This window comes from Apteryx rowi, unplaced genomic scaffold, assembly GCF_003343035.1.
Source record: "Apteryx rowi isolate R43461 unplaced genomic scaffold, aptRow1 scaffold_277, whole genome shotgun sequence".
NCBI lineage: Eukaryota > Metazoa > Chordata > Aves > Apterygiformes > Apterygidae > Apteryx > Apteryx rowi.
Window position 1 is genome coordinate 849,366 of NW_020449163.1, and position 14,263 is coordinate 863,628.

The following is a 14,263-nucleotide window of genomic DNA, read 5'->3' on the forward strand; positions in this document are numbered from 1 at the left end:
CTACTGCCATTATTTTATAGCACAAAGTGGTTGTACTGCATTAAAGAGTGTGACCGATTATTTTCATTCCTGCCTATATGGCATGTAGCATGCTGCTGCCAGCTTATAAATTCTAAATGTTAAACAGTGGTTTTGATGGCATTTTATTATTGGAAGGACAGTCTGCTCTTCTTGGAAACAGGTCCTCCTTCCCTCCCCTCCAAGACACCCATAAAGGATTTCAGCCTTTACAGTATAGGGATCTCAAAGTGCCCTTTCAGTTAAAGGCCATTTTCGCTAGCTTGAATGATACTCTGGTTACAATTTGTTTTCATAGTTCTATTTTGAGGAATATGGTAATCTGAAACTACAAGGGAGGGAATACCACTGGTTCTTACAGCAGCCTGAGATGAAGCACATTCCAGGGTTAAATGATTCTTGGTTAATACTTGCAGTAATTTTGTCTATAATTATTCTCAATGCCTGAGAAATGTCTGCATAACTGGGAAGATTATGGTTTTGTGGTTGTTCAGAGCTTCTGAAATTCTGCTTGTTCCCTTGTGTTACATCTGGGCATCTTAAAATAGTGAAAATATAGCTGAAATTTGAAATTTTGGAATACATGGCTGGTGCAGACTTCAAAGACCCAAATTTGTATGGTGCAATCAGAAGAAAAAAAGGTAGCTGGAATTCTTCCAAATACACCATCCATGTGCACATTGTCATAGACATTCAAGATCAAATGTTTTCCAGTTAGCAATATCTTTAGGGTGGATGTACACATATCCATCTCTCCTTTATGCACCCAGCACAGGTATATAGCACGCATTGTATCTGCTCACTTGTACAATCCCAAGAAATTGAAGAGACTCTGAAAGAGAGGAAGCAGGTTAAATGATGAATGTGTATATAAACAATATATCTTGAAGAACATTAGTTACAGAGTGGAGACTTATGCTTACTGGGGACACAGACACAGACAAAAGAAGACAGGATTTAATCCTGTGTAAATAGAAGGCAAGGCTTGCTTGACATTCCAGGTGTGAAATGATGCCTTTCCCTAGAAATGTAAGGTTTGTAAAAAAAAATAAGTAGGTTGATGTTCTGGTTCCAGTGAAAATCTGATTTAGCCTAGGTAGGAACTGCCTGAGAAAAAAGCAGTACCTAGAGAATCATCTATAAAGACCTGAAATCTCCTCCCCTGTTCCCTTCCTTCCCCTCCCAGGTGTCCAGGGCAACAGCCCTCAAAAAGACTGTGTTTACTGAGGGGCACAAATACATTTTCATAGGCCACCAGGATCATGACTGTGTGGTTCATGTCCTAAATGGGGATGGTATCCCTTCCTGGCGGGAAAATCCTATGTGAGCTTAAGGATTCTCCATTCCAACAGTTTCACATGGCTGAAAACTAGCTCATTCATTGAATCAGGGGAATCTGTCCCCAAAGGAAACTGAAAGAATCATGGATGCAGGGAAGGTTTGTGCCACTCAGCTGCACCTTCAACAGCAACTAAATCTTCTCTGGGAAGATGTAGGTACTATTGGTATTGTAAATCTGGGGGGAGGAGAGGCAGATTATTATTACATACTTGTGAGAAAAAAAATCACTGTTTCAGTTATTTTGTGAAAATGCCTATATACAGCTCTTTTGCTTTTTTTTTTTTTTTTACTTTAATGTGGCCCAGTAGTGCTATAAAATGAACTAAGCAAAACTCAGGCTGAAGAAAGTAGAAGAAAATAATTTTTTAAAAGTTTTGAAACTATATATGGAACAAATCAGAATCTACAAGAGCAAATAAAACTTAGAGCGGTGCACAGGAAGTTACAATTCCTACTATCAATTTCCCATCTTGATCTACTGCAGATTTACCCTCAATTCAGTTCAATCAATATAAATGAGACAGATGATAACTGAAATCGTAATTTATATTTCTGGACCTTCCAACTATTTGTTTTGTATGACTGGGGAGTTTGGGCTAGATTCTGCCAAGCTTTTAAATGAAATGCACTAACAGCAGAAGGGAAACAATGGATGAGGACCATTTTCTGGTCTGATATATATATGCTGAGCAGAGGTAGAGGATGGATGCGTTATCAAAAGGCTCTTCAAAAATGCTCAGTGCCAAAAGAGACAATATAAGGTAGGTGCAACAGGTGCCCCCCAGCTGCTCAGATACAGCGACTGCTGCATCTGGCTGATACAATATCCAATGGGCACACACCAGGGACTGCTGGGAGACAGTGCAGCATKCCTCAAAAAGTGCTGGATGAAGAACACAGCTACAAGAAAGGAAGGAAAAATTCTGGAAATAACTGCTGTACTGCACAGAAGCAACTCACAAACTAAGCTTGGGAAGATATTAAAGATAAAATAAGAAGAAAGAGAAGTACAGGAAAGAAGGCTGACCTGTTTTTAAAGCTGAACACAAATCTTTACCAAGGTCAGAGGAAGGGAGATCAAAGTAAGATCCCCCAAAACGTTGTACAGAAAATAAATGAAAATGTTTCCTCTCTGGTGTACCAAATTATATTTACCATCAGTTATACTTTATTATTTTATTACATAGCACTGTACACATTACAAAGAGATCCTAAGACATGGTAACATTATGCTGGAGATTGTACATATACGTATAAGGAAATACTTCTTGCCTCAAAAAACTTCAATCTACTCTCTCCTATAAATAATAAAAAAACAGGTAGGAAGAGGAAAAGAGAAATAGAAATATAACGGTTACACAGCATGTGAGTACCATGGTCTGACTTTGATGATGTTTATGCTGGAATAAATTTGGAGTATATCCATTTAAGCCAAAAGTCCTGCACCAGTCTGAAAGTGGCATCAATCAGAAGTCATAACTGAAGAAAAGGAAAATAGATTCTGGGATTCTGGGGACTAAGGAGAAGGCTACAAATGCATTTTACATCATAAAGAAAGAAAAAGAAGTTAAAAATTACACAGGATGGAGAAATAAGATGCTGACACTTGGCTAGGAAGCATCTGACTTTACAGCACACTGATGCCCTTTCTGTGAAAGTGAACCTGCTTGATGAAGGTGGAAGGGGACTTCATATAAGCAAATTGGAAAACAATCTTTTGGGTCAAAAAGTAGCTTGTTTAGAGTGTTTCAGGCTAGGAAGTAAAGGGGAAAAAGAATGTATTAGCACAAGCATGTCCAACACAGATGAAGAGAGTGGGCCATCAAAGACTCCAGTGTGGCAGTGTTGGGCTCTGCCTACACTTCCCGCCCCGTGCTCCCCTGCAAACCCTCCCGCAGGTGTCTGCTGTTGAAGGGCCAGGAAGATTTCACCTGGAGGACACGTGTGCCATGGAGCCCAGCAAAGGGATCACAGGTCTCATATGCCTTCCTCTCAGGCAACCAGGCACCTGTGTCGACTGGCCAAAAAAGCCTGGCCAAAAAGTTTGCCCAAAAAAACTTCCAATCAGAAGCCTGGGGAAAACACAGCTTCTTGTATGTGGCCCATGTAGCCAAGAACTGTGTGGCATCTATCTGATTGACTCACCAGCTGTGGGAAAAAAGCTCATTTCTGGACTAGGTAGCCATATCGCTGGGTGGCACATAGCACCTCTCAGCCACAAAGCAAGCCCTTTCAGCTGCTGATGGGCCAAGAAATTGCTTTGTAGACTAACAAATGGCCTGGATGAGATGCAAGGCATCTCACACGTGGAAACTCTTATTGTTTGAGGGTTTTTTATTGTTTTTCACTTTTACATAGGCAGCAAATATGATGAGACAAATATACAGGGTCTGTATACAACAACTAGCAGCAAGCATAATCAGCAAGATGAAGCCAGAGTAATGGGACTGCATGGAAAAGGTTTTAACCTGACTGATTTTTTCCCCTGTATTGCCCAGTGATAAAAATTAATATATGGCCAAATGAAAATGAAAAGCTTCAGGATGGATTTAAGGAGTAATTCTAAAATTTTAACATCCTTCTTTCACTGTCTGATTTTGATGATAGAGAGGAAAAACATTCCTTTTTTTGTATGCTGCACAGGTGAGAATCACCAAATTAGGTATATTGTTTCTGTCATTTTATTTTCTTGTGCTGTAGCTAGAAGAAGAAATCAATAAATAGACAATAAAAAGATACATCTTTAAAGGAAGTTAATCAACCTATTATTGACTCACCTACAGTTATTTTTTGAAGAGAAAAATCTCAACATGATTTTCAAGACTCAGATATTGCCTGAATCCAAAGCCTTGGCAGCATATAAAAGAGCCATCACGGGGGCAGAAAGATAACAGTAAAGAGTTTTCATGGGGCAGAGATCACTGCTAGAATATAATGCTTCATGGCTAAGCACTCACTAGACATCTGAAATGAATACAGAATTTGCACTATATTATATTTTCACCTCAAAACACTAAAACCAAAAGCATATTCAAAWGGATTTTGGAATATGTCTATGCATATTTACACATCTGATTTCAATAAAATAAATGTCCATCCAAAGTTAGCTGTTCAATTACTTAAACTTTTTGCATATGAACCAAAGGATTGCATTCCTAGTGGAAAACTATTCTTCAATGTCCACATCCAAAGACAGACCCTTGGATGTTATTAGGATGAGTAATATAAGAACTTGCTCAGACCGTACAAGTCCTAGCACAATGCCATGTAACATTCTTTAGTTTTCCTGCAATGGAATGATTTCACGTGAAGTATATCTGCTCTCCGTCTGCTGGAATAACTCACCTCATTAATTCTTGGAATATTTTCTAACAACAAGCGGCCCTCATGTCTCAGTTTAAGAAGGACAAATAGCCCTTTTAAAACCAAATGTCTGGCCAAAACTCTTATCCTAATTGCAAATGTTATCCCATAATTTAAATGAAAGATCTTAGCTGAATCAGGTTGTTTCCCCTCATATGCCAAAAAGACTTTTAGTTACTTTTCCTGCTAGTCAAATAAGCTTGCATTTTGTACTTGCTTGTATTTCAGTTAAAGAACTATTAGAATCTGTAGCATTTGCCTCCTAAATTAAATACTAATTCTTTTGCCATCAGTATAATTCAATAGACCAAAAGTTTTTAAAACCTCAAACTAAAGTGGTTTTCTGATACACCCAATTTTTAAAGCATATTTATTGCTCTGAGTGGAGCGTATCTTAGTTACAGCATTCAAGTTTCTTTTTTCTCCACAGATCTGAACAGTAAACTGGCTTTACAGAATTAAGCCACAGAATCAGATGCATCAGATCATTGCTTATTGATTTAACAGATATGGGTTTTAGTTGATTTTGAAAAATTTTTAAATTGTATTTAATCATATTTTTATCTACATCTGTTACTATTTTTAGAGTGCAAAATACATGACAGGAAAGTCATCTTCAATGCACTTAGTGAAAGAACTAAGTCGTCTACAGCCTATACATAACTAATTCACCATAATGCATGGTACTGGAATTCCAAGTAAGCCAGTATTTCAAATTGCATTCACAAACAGTATTGGTTAAAATTTGTACATGGCATAGTAAATGTAGTAGCCTAGAGAGAAGCCTTCTCTCTGGAGAGAAGCCTATTTTAAAAACTACCGAAATAGATTGGATATATATACCTATTCTCAGCCAATATATGGAGGCAGCAACCTTCTATGAAGATTAACATACATCAATGCTGGGAGAGGGCAGACAGATGAGCTTGAGCTTCCACTTGCCAGAGGCAGTAGCCTTGGTGATGTTTTTCTCTCTGGCTCAACAAACATCACCTCCTATTGTGCAAAACAGAAGTCACCAAGATAGTCCCCAAAATATTCCATTTAAGCTCCGTTCCTTTTATCAAGCTTTTTGATGATACCCATTAAAAAATACATGTTACAATTTTTTACAGTTTTTCAGAAGTATTTAAATTATGTATGGAGCATGAGATTCTAAGTCCCACCTTGTACAAACTTTTCTTTGTACAGGGTCTATTTATTTATTAATGCATTAAAGAAAGAGAATATGACAGAGGTCTGTTTCTTTCATAGTTAAGTTCTAGTGCTCCATATAAAATTCTGAATAAAATCTGTTCCTAAGGGTCTACCTGCAAAGCCCCTCTGAGAGACAGTTATTCATATCTTCCTTTCCCTAACAGACAACATTAACATAACGCAGAATTTCATACACTGGTTGATATATTAGCTGATGGTATCTGAGCTGCTCTGGAGTGCTGCCGGAGCCTACAGATGCTGCCTTGGAGCATCAGACCCAGCTCTGTCAGGAGACAACAACTCCACTGCTGGTGTATGCAGGAGCACAGTCATCTCTGGCTGTGAAGTTGCTCCATACTGCACTCGCTGCCCGAGACTCACTGCCTCATGCAAAATACCTGAATGAGTGCCCTTATCTGCCTTCCTTCTGGTATTTAGATAAGGTACTGTTCCTCCATTATCTGCATTCTTCTGGTGTGAAGAAATCATGTGACCATTGGCTATTTCTTGTGATGGCACTGCTTTTTGCAAACATTTTTTCCACAGTAGGTATGTGCATGGTGTCATTTTCACAAGGCAGTGGTATACTCCAAGAGCCCAATCACACTGCTGGCTTGCTCTGTCTACCTGTCTCTGCATTTCTGTCAGTCCCCAGCATTTCTGACTTCAGTTTCCAATGATATGATCATTTTGGGTTTATTAACCCAAACGTTGAGTGAATTGTAAGTACTCAAAACCTATTCTTCACTTGCTCTGTTTTCTAACATAGTAATGCTAAATATGATTTGGAACTTAATTTCACATTTTTTTTAATAGGTGGTTTCTTATTTTGATATTCCCACCAACTGTAAGATTGACAGTCATGGCAAACAATATTTATGTATCTCAGTTGTACTCCTCTGTAAACTACTTACATTCATGCCTGCTGCAAAACACACGTGCTTAATTTCTCAACAGAGATTCCTGAAAGATTTTGCAGCAATCATCTAAGTTATAAATGCACTTTATAGATTCAACGGAAAGCACTGTTATTCAGATAGTATTGGAGGTCCCAAGAATCATTTGCCCGAGTAAGTTGGCAAGCCAGGAACTGAGGAAAAGCTGACCTTGTAGCAAAGAACATGTTACTTGCCTTGAACCTAATTTAGAGATAATATAAACTAGATGGTGGCAGTTCTGAAGACCACAACAAGTAGGAGGGAAAGAAAGGTGAGGTCAGCTGTCTGTGGCAGATACAATAAAGTCCCCAGTCAGATAGAAAAAATGAGCTCTTCATAGCACCTAGGAGCTCCTGGGGGTTCAGCTGCATGGGCTCAGGGCCGACTTAGAGATAGCGCAGCTGGTGGACTTGAAAGAAAGAGTTAGAAAAAACCTCAGCAAGGGCTGCCCCTCCTTCCTGCAGAGCTGCTTTTAAGCTGAGGATCTCACCCTTGGTCCCTGCCGGAGACACACTGCAGCTGTATCACAGTCATACCCGTTGGTCTGGACCCTAACTCTGACCAACGGACTGACCTCGGACCTGCCTCGTCCCCACAGACTTCCCTGGCCATCACTGGACTGTGTCTGACTGTGGTTACTGTCATCGGAGCTGATCCTGACCCTGGCTTGATGACTTGCCTTCCCGGCCCAGCCTCATCCCAGCACCGGCCCCGTGGAGGTGCCTGAGGGACTGAGGGGTATGAGAACAGAGAAAAGAAAATGGAAAATGAGGGTCCTGGCTTAATACCATCCAGGTATTAAGTGCACCAGGATGCAAGAAACACCACAAGAATCCAGATGCATAAGATGCATAAGATCTGATCAAATCTCACTTACCTGTAGCTTTTCTAATTTGCAGTAAACACAGAACTAATTTGATGTATCCTTTAGCTGCTGGTAATAAAACCACATCTCAGGTGACATAGCACATCTCTCCATCTGTGCTTTTCCTTTGAAGCGGTGTGGCAAATTGGAATAGCTAATCACCCTTACTAATGAATAACTAACTACTCATCATAAGAGATTCCCTTGCTCTCTTCCTTTTAAGAGCCAACTAGTGAGTGGACTGAAGTCTGCCTTTAATCAGCTGGGCTGATTGCTGAATGGCAGGAGTCCTCTGCTGGCATGCAACAAATGGAGCTACATTATTCTTTCAGCCTGCACGAACAAATCTATACCTGCTTTGTTTTAGGAGGCCAGCAATTTCCTTGCTACCAGCTTGGATTCCTTTGCTTGTCTCTGCATCATCCATTTTCATGTATTTTTATGTAACATCTTAAGAACCTCTATCCTTGTACCTTCAAAACAAAGCCCAGATAAAATTGAAACTGGCCCCTTAAATGTTTAAGTAGGAGCTCGGAAATGCTGTTCTGGTCATTATATGATACTATATTTAAGACTTTCTCTAAGATACTGACTTCACAAATTTCCACATTTCTTCTAAAACCAGTCAGGTTTGTTTGTTTTTTAAAATCAGATCAAAATAATTATATAATTGAGTGCTGGAGATTTTGCTCCACGAACTTCTATCAAATGCTGAAGACAGTATGTCTGACAATAATAAGGTTTACTTTGGAGTAGCTTCTGCATATAAACATGTATTTGTAGATGAAAATATTCCCTGCATTCTCAGGGAGGTCTCTGCCGATCCCTTTTTGACAATAGCAGCAAGTGCTGATGATCAGTTCCACCTAATACTGATCTTTCATACACAAGTACAAAAGCCTTTTCATGTCTAGAGATGACAGCCAGAAACTGTGACTCTGCTGTTGTCTACAGACTTTCACTTTTTATTAATAACTATGAGGCACGAGTGCTGCTCTCCAGATTTCACCCTACTGCTGTAGGACAGCCTCCCTCCACAGAGAAAGAGCACCGAGGCAAATACTTCCCCACTTTGTTTTCGCATACTCTCACTGCAAAGAATAAGACCCATTTACCCATTTACTTTTTGCTGATTGTGACTTTTCTTCCAAAGCTAACATACCTGTTTCAGATATGAGGGTGACTTGTGCACTTGACTCCAACTTAAAATTAACAAACCTCTGCCTACTTGCTTTGACCATGACAGCCCACTCGTTTTCTGCCAAAATGCTCTCCACCGCTTCTAGGAAGAATTGTTGTCTGCCTCACTGTCCAGGCTGTGCACACTTTGAAGCTGCCTACAGGATTTATTTCTGTGTCTGGAAGCAGTCTTTCTCTGCGGTGCCCCAGTCACAATCTGTGCTTTTTTAATAGGATCCCTGTCTCCCATCCCTAGCTGCAAAACTGGCTCTTCTGCCTTACATCAGTCACATACTTTCCTATTTTTCATTTTCTTTGTACTTTGTACTTCTTTCCATTTCCACTCTGTGTAGTTTCTTTAAACATTTTTCTCCTGTTCCAGAGTCTGACCAAAGCCACAGAATAAAACAGAAATTTGTTTCGTTCAGTGTCTGATCTTTAATTAATTTTTGACTTTTTTTTTCTGAAACAGATTAATAAAAACAACTCTGTCAAGGTATATGACCTACAAAAGTACTCTAGCCTTCAATAAAACAAAAGCAATAGGATGCAAAATCAAGTGCTCAAAATTAAGAAATGATAAACTGATAACTGACTGTGTAATCTAGGCATAGCCAAAATTTTCCTCACCCAGAGCAGAAGACAACTGTGTTTGGACAGGCAACTTTAGCCTGATTTTCTGGATGTGGCATGCTTGACTAGAATCTAAATAATCTCTGTATATATATATTGGGTTTATATTATATTATTTTATGCAAAAATAAAAAACAAATAATCAGCATTTTCTTTCTTGTAACAATTTGATAAGAATAAGGGAAAGGAAAGGCAAATGGTGATATTTTTGGAATAAACGTTTCAGAATTAAAATGAATCCAGAATTAAAAGTTGGAAATACAGGAACTGTGGTTTCCCAGTCACAACACATAGCAATTTTGAGGATATACATAACATAAAATGAATATGATCTTTTCACAAAAGAGACTGAGCTCAGTGATTAAGAGAATTGAACATTTTTATATCTGTTAACGATCGTAAATCTACTTCTGATGTGTTGCTATTTTTAAGAAAGAAAAGTTTGCAATAAAAATCTAGTTGCTCTTATTTCACATTCATTATTGTACTGTGAAAATTACACAGACATAATTTCTTCACTGTGGATTATTTATCACTCCTCTTAAATCTCTTATCTGTTCTCACATTTTCTCTTTTGTCCAGCCCTATTTTATTCCAGGATCCGAGACATTTAGTCCATGTAAGTGCATAATGAGGACACTGAGACTAAGTGTAATTAAAATCCTTCAAAGTAAAATGATTACATATTCAATTAATAGAAACATACTTAAAACTCTCCCATGACTTTCAATCTGTTAACAGTGACAGCTGCTGCTTCCAGTGGTCTTTCTGTATGCATTGACTCTTCCAGTCAGCATTATTATATCAATAAATGCATATGCTTGTCATGCTCTGATTAAATAATGAAACTCAGTTATCTGAATTCTGTCCAAAACCTTTTATGTCATCTGATTTAAATTTTATTTTCAATAGTCTGAACTCCAGATAGCTGGACTCAAGGCAAGTGACTACTGAAAATAGACTACTGCATTTATGTAGGAAAAAAAGAATATATTTTATTCATACATTATTGCAACAAATATAGATCCCTCAAGATCACTTACAATTTGTTTTGTAAGTTGTAAACAGGTTTAGAGGAAGCATAGTTAAATAGTTAAAACAGCATGTTGCAAGATGATTTTGCTCTGTCTAGTAATTAGCATACTGAAGACAGAAATTCATCTGGGATTTCCACAGAAATCATCATATAAATAGCTGAAAAATTCAAATTACTTTAAATCCAAATTACAAGTCACTTTAAAAATGTACAAAAACCAATAATTGAAAAAACAAAAAAACCCTTACAGTCAAGAACTACATTATAACACAGCAGTCAAAGATGAGGAAGTATGGCCATTGTTTTTCTATAAAAGGAATCAGAATTACCTTTGTTATATATTTTCTGGATTTTATCATGTCAGGTTCACTTACTTTGGCTACAGTTATCTCTTCTCACAGACACTTTCCTTACAAAAAGGAGGTCTGCATGGAGAGCACAACGAATTGTATACAAATTTAAAATAGAAACTATATTATAGAACTGTTGGCGCTAAAGTAATATTCCCCAGGGTGCCCTTCAGGGCTTCAGAAAGCTGAAAAAACATGGTGGTATGTGGTCAATACAGTATCTACTTTTCAGTGTTGATCATCTATTCATTTGGAAAAAAAAACAAATTTTTTTTCAAACTCTAAAACACATGGAAACAGCACCTGGAGAAAGCATAATTTAGGAACAAACTTATGAAACCTTTGAAGTCTTTGGGCTCCCTCTTGCAGTTGGAAATACTGGTGCTATGCACATCCTTCAAGTGTGTTGCCAGCTGTCAGGGACACCTGATACACAGCGTACTGCTATCTACATAGTTTGTATACATGGCCTGCAACGGGGGTGAAGGAAAACAGTGGACAAACACAGTGACCAGAAGGATCAGGTTTTAAACTTTTGGCATAGGAGAACTTGTTTACACACTAAAATTGCACTATTTTATTCTACAGACACTAGGAGAGTACAACTATCTTGTGTCATCCCATCATCCTAGTTTATTCTCTCTTGGAATTTGAGAATAAGCTATAGCAGTTAGTCCTTTTATAAACTGTGCACACTAGGAATTGTACAATATAATTATACTGGGAAAAAAATTGTACCTCCACCTCTGAATGATTATTTTTATATTACTATAAGTACATGTACATCAAGCCTTAACCTGCAGATAACAGAAAAAAGCAGGACAATGAAGGAGGAAAGACATGTCATGAAAAAATAGCGAAAAAAATCRTAACTGAGTAAAGTCTTTAATAGTAAATACATAAAATAAGCCAATACTTTAAATAAAGGCAGAAAATACTCAATTCAGAAGCATTCATGACATCTTTTTCTAATTCAGGAAGTGCTGAAAAGTGAGTGGGGAATTTGGGTGCATATTTTTTATGGTCTAGTGACTGAAAATGATGATACAAATGAAGCCACTGAGCAAGAAAGTTCATTTTAGGCTAATGTGCAAACAGAGCTGGAAAAACTCAGGGCTCCATTATCTTATAAAACTAATCATGGCACACACATCTACCTGATGCAGTATGCTTTTCTAGTAAACAGCTTTATGGATGATAAGTGTAACAATCATTTTTCAATAGTGGAACTCTTGTTAACAAATGTAAATATAGCTGTAAAAAAACTATTTACTGAAAACATACTTTTCAAAACTGGTAAGAAAAAATACATCATTAATCAGAATATAGAACTGTTCATACTGTCTCCATAGTACAAGCTTTTTCACTCAAGATATATCACTGTCACTCTTTTGTTCACTCAAGGATACCTTCTACTAAGAGGAAGACAGAACGATACATAGATATGTATTATTTTCTTGTTTTTTTAAAATCTTTGTTAACTGTTAACCTCAACTAAATGAAATACAGAGAACAACACCCTTCATTTTTGCTGAAATAAACAGTGCCCTATTAAGACAGCCAGAGAGATGGATGGGACAGGATCTGTCCTTATTTGTGCAGCCCTCGTTACCACCACTCACACTGGCGAGCCGGTTCCAAACCACGGTGKCTACGCAACTGTGAAATTCCCTTCCCTCCACTAATTTTATCGTGGCTGCATCAATCCCTAAAATGCATTTAAACAAGCCCATTTACATCAGCGGAAATGCCTGGTTGTCACAGAAGAGAATTCTACTCAAAGGCAACGTCCACTTTTTTAAAGGCATCCTCCCCAGGCAGCTTTTGAGCCCAAGGGTGCAGCATGCCTCATGTACAGACTGCTCAGTAGCAAACAACCATGGTGGTTGTGCTCACATACACAGCACTTGTCTCAGGTCTCCCCTGTTGCCCTTGTAGTCTTAAAGCATCTTTTTTTTTCTGTCTTTTCAGTTCCAAGTGTGAAAAAAGAGATGAGGACAGTGTTATTGTAGCATGATGCTGAGGGTATGCGCTGTACAGCATGAGGGCATGTAGGAGTTTAGATGATGTTGAGATATCACCGGAAGACTGGGMAGAGTGAAAGGAGTCAAATTTAGTGCAGTCTTATCTACGCTCCTGTATGGAATGGTCCTTGATGTAAACTACCCTCAACCACACCCAGGTTTTGTTCTAGAGAAAACTCGTTGCTTTAATCCAAAAGAGAAACTGGAACTGAAGCAATGTGAATGCAGTATGCACAGTCAGGTACAGACAGAGGAATGAGCCAGAAAACTAAAGGCAGATGCACCCTATTATAGCCCACCACTCCTAAATCCACAGAAAAAATAGGTATTGTCCTATCCTGTGTGTCATCCAGCAGAAAAGCATAGCTAACTCAGAAACTGAAGGTAGAAAAATTCAGACCACAGTGAGATAAACATTGTAACAGCAGAATTAATTACCCATGGGTATGATACATTCTTTGTAACTGCATCTAGTTCAACATCATCGAGCTCCTGCTAATAGCGATGCAGTAGGGTGATGGACACAACAATTTGTGACAGAATAAAGATAAATGTGCATCACAGAAGCAGTCCTGAAAACCAATTATTTAATTACATAGGTTTGTATCAGCCTTCTGTAAAATAATATTAGCTATATATGACACTAAATAAGTTAAAAACTCCTCCACAATTTGAGAGAAATTCTGATCTATCACCATTCAATAAAAAGGACATGCTATTTTCTCTGAAAATTCCCTAAGCCATTAGAGTAATCATATTACTAGCTTATGCAGTAGGGGAAAAACCTAATACCATGAGAGAAATAAAAACCTGCAAGTGCAACACAAGATACAGACATATATTTTCATAAACCTCACTTCACATTCAATATAACTTCAGTTTTACTGACAAACAATTTAAGTCACAGTAACAATGAAACTGAAGACTGCTATTTACTTTTACTATCCTGTACTTTCTTAATCTGGTCCAACAGCTTAAATATATTCAGGGTAACAGGAAAAAATGTTGTGTTATGCTTCATACCTGTTGAGCTGATGTAAAGTTGCAGGGTTTTTTTGGTAAAAATAAGTTTTTTCTAACCTTCAAAAAAGCTTTCAATTAGGTTGGGTTAGCAGAGGTCAGAAAAAATGAGAATTTCATAGTATCTTTCAAATATCAAATCCTTTTTCAGAGCAATTCAAGGCCTGTGAGATCTGCTTGTAGGTCTGCTAGTGTGAGAGTAATAGACAGTGCTCACCTGAGCAGTAGTAGTCCCGTATTGAGGACCGAATGCCATGAGCTGTTCCATATTGCCGAGGTCTTCCACAGAGTACTGCAGG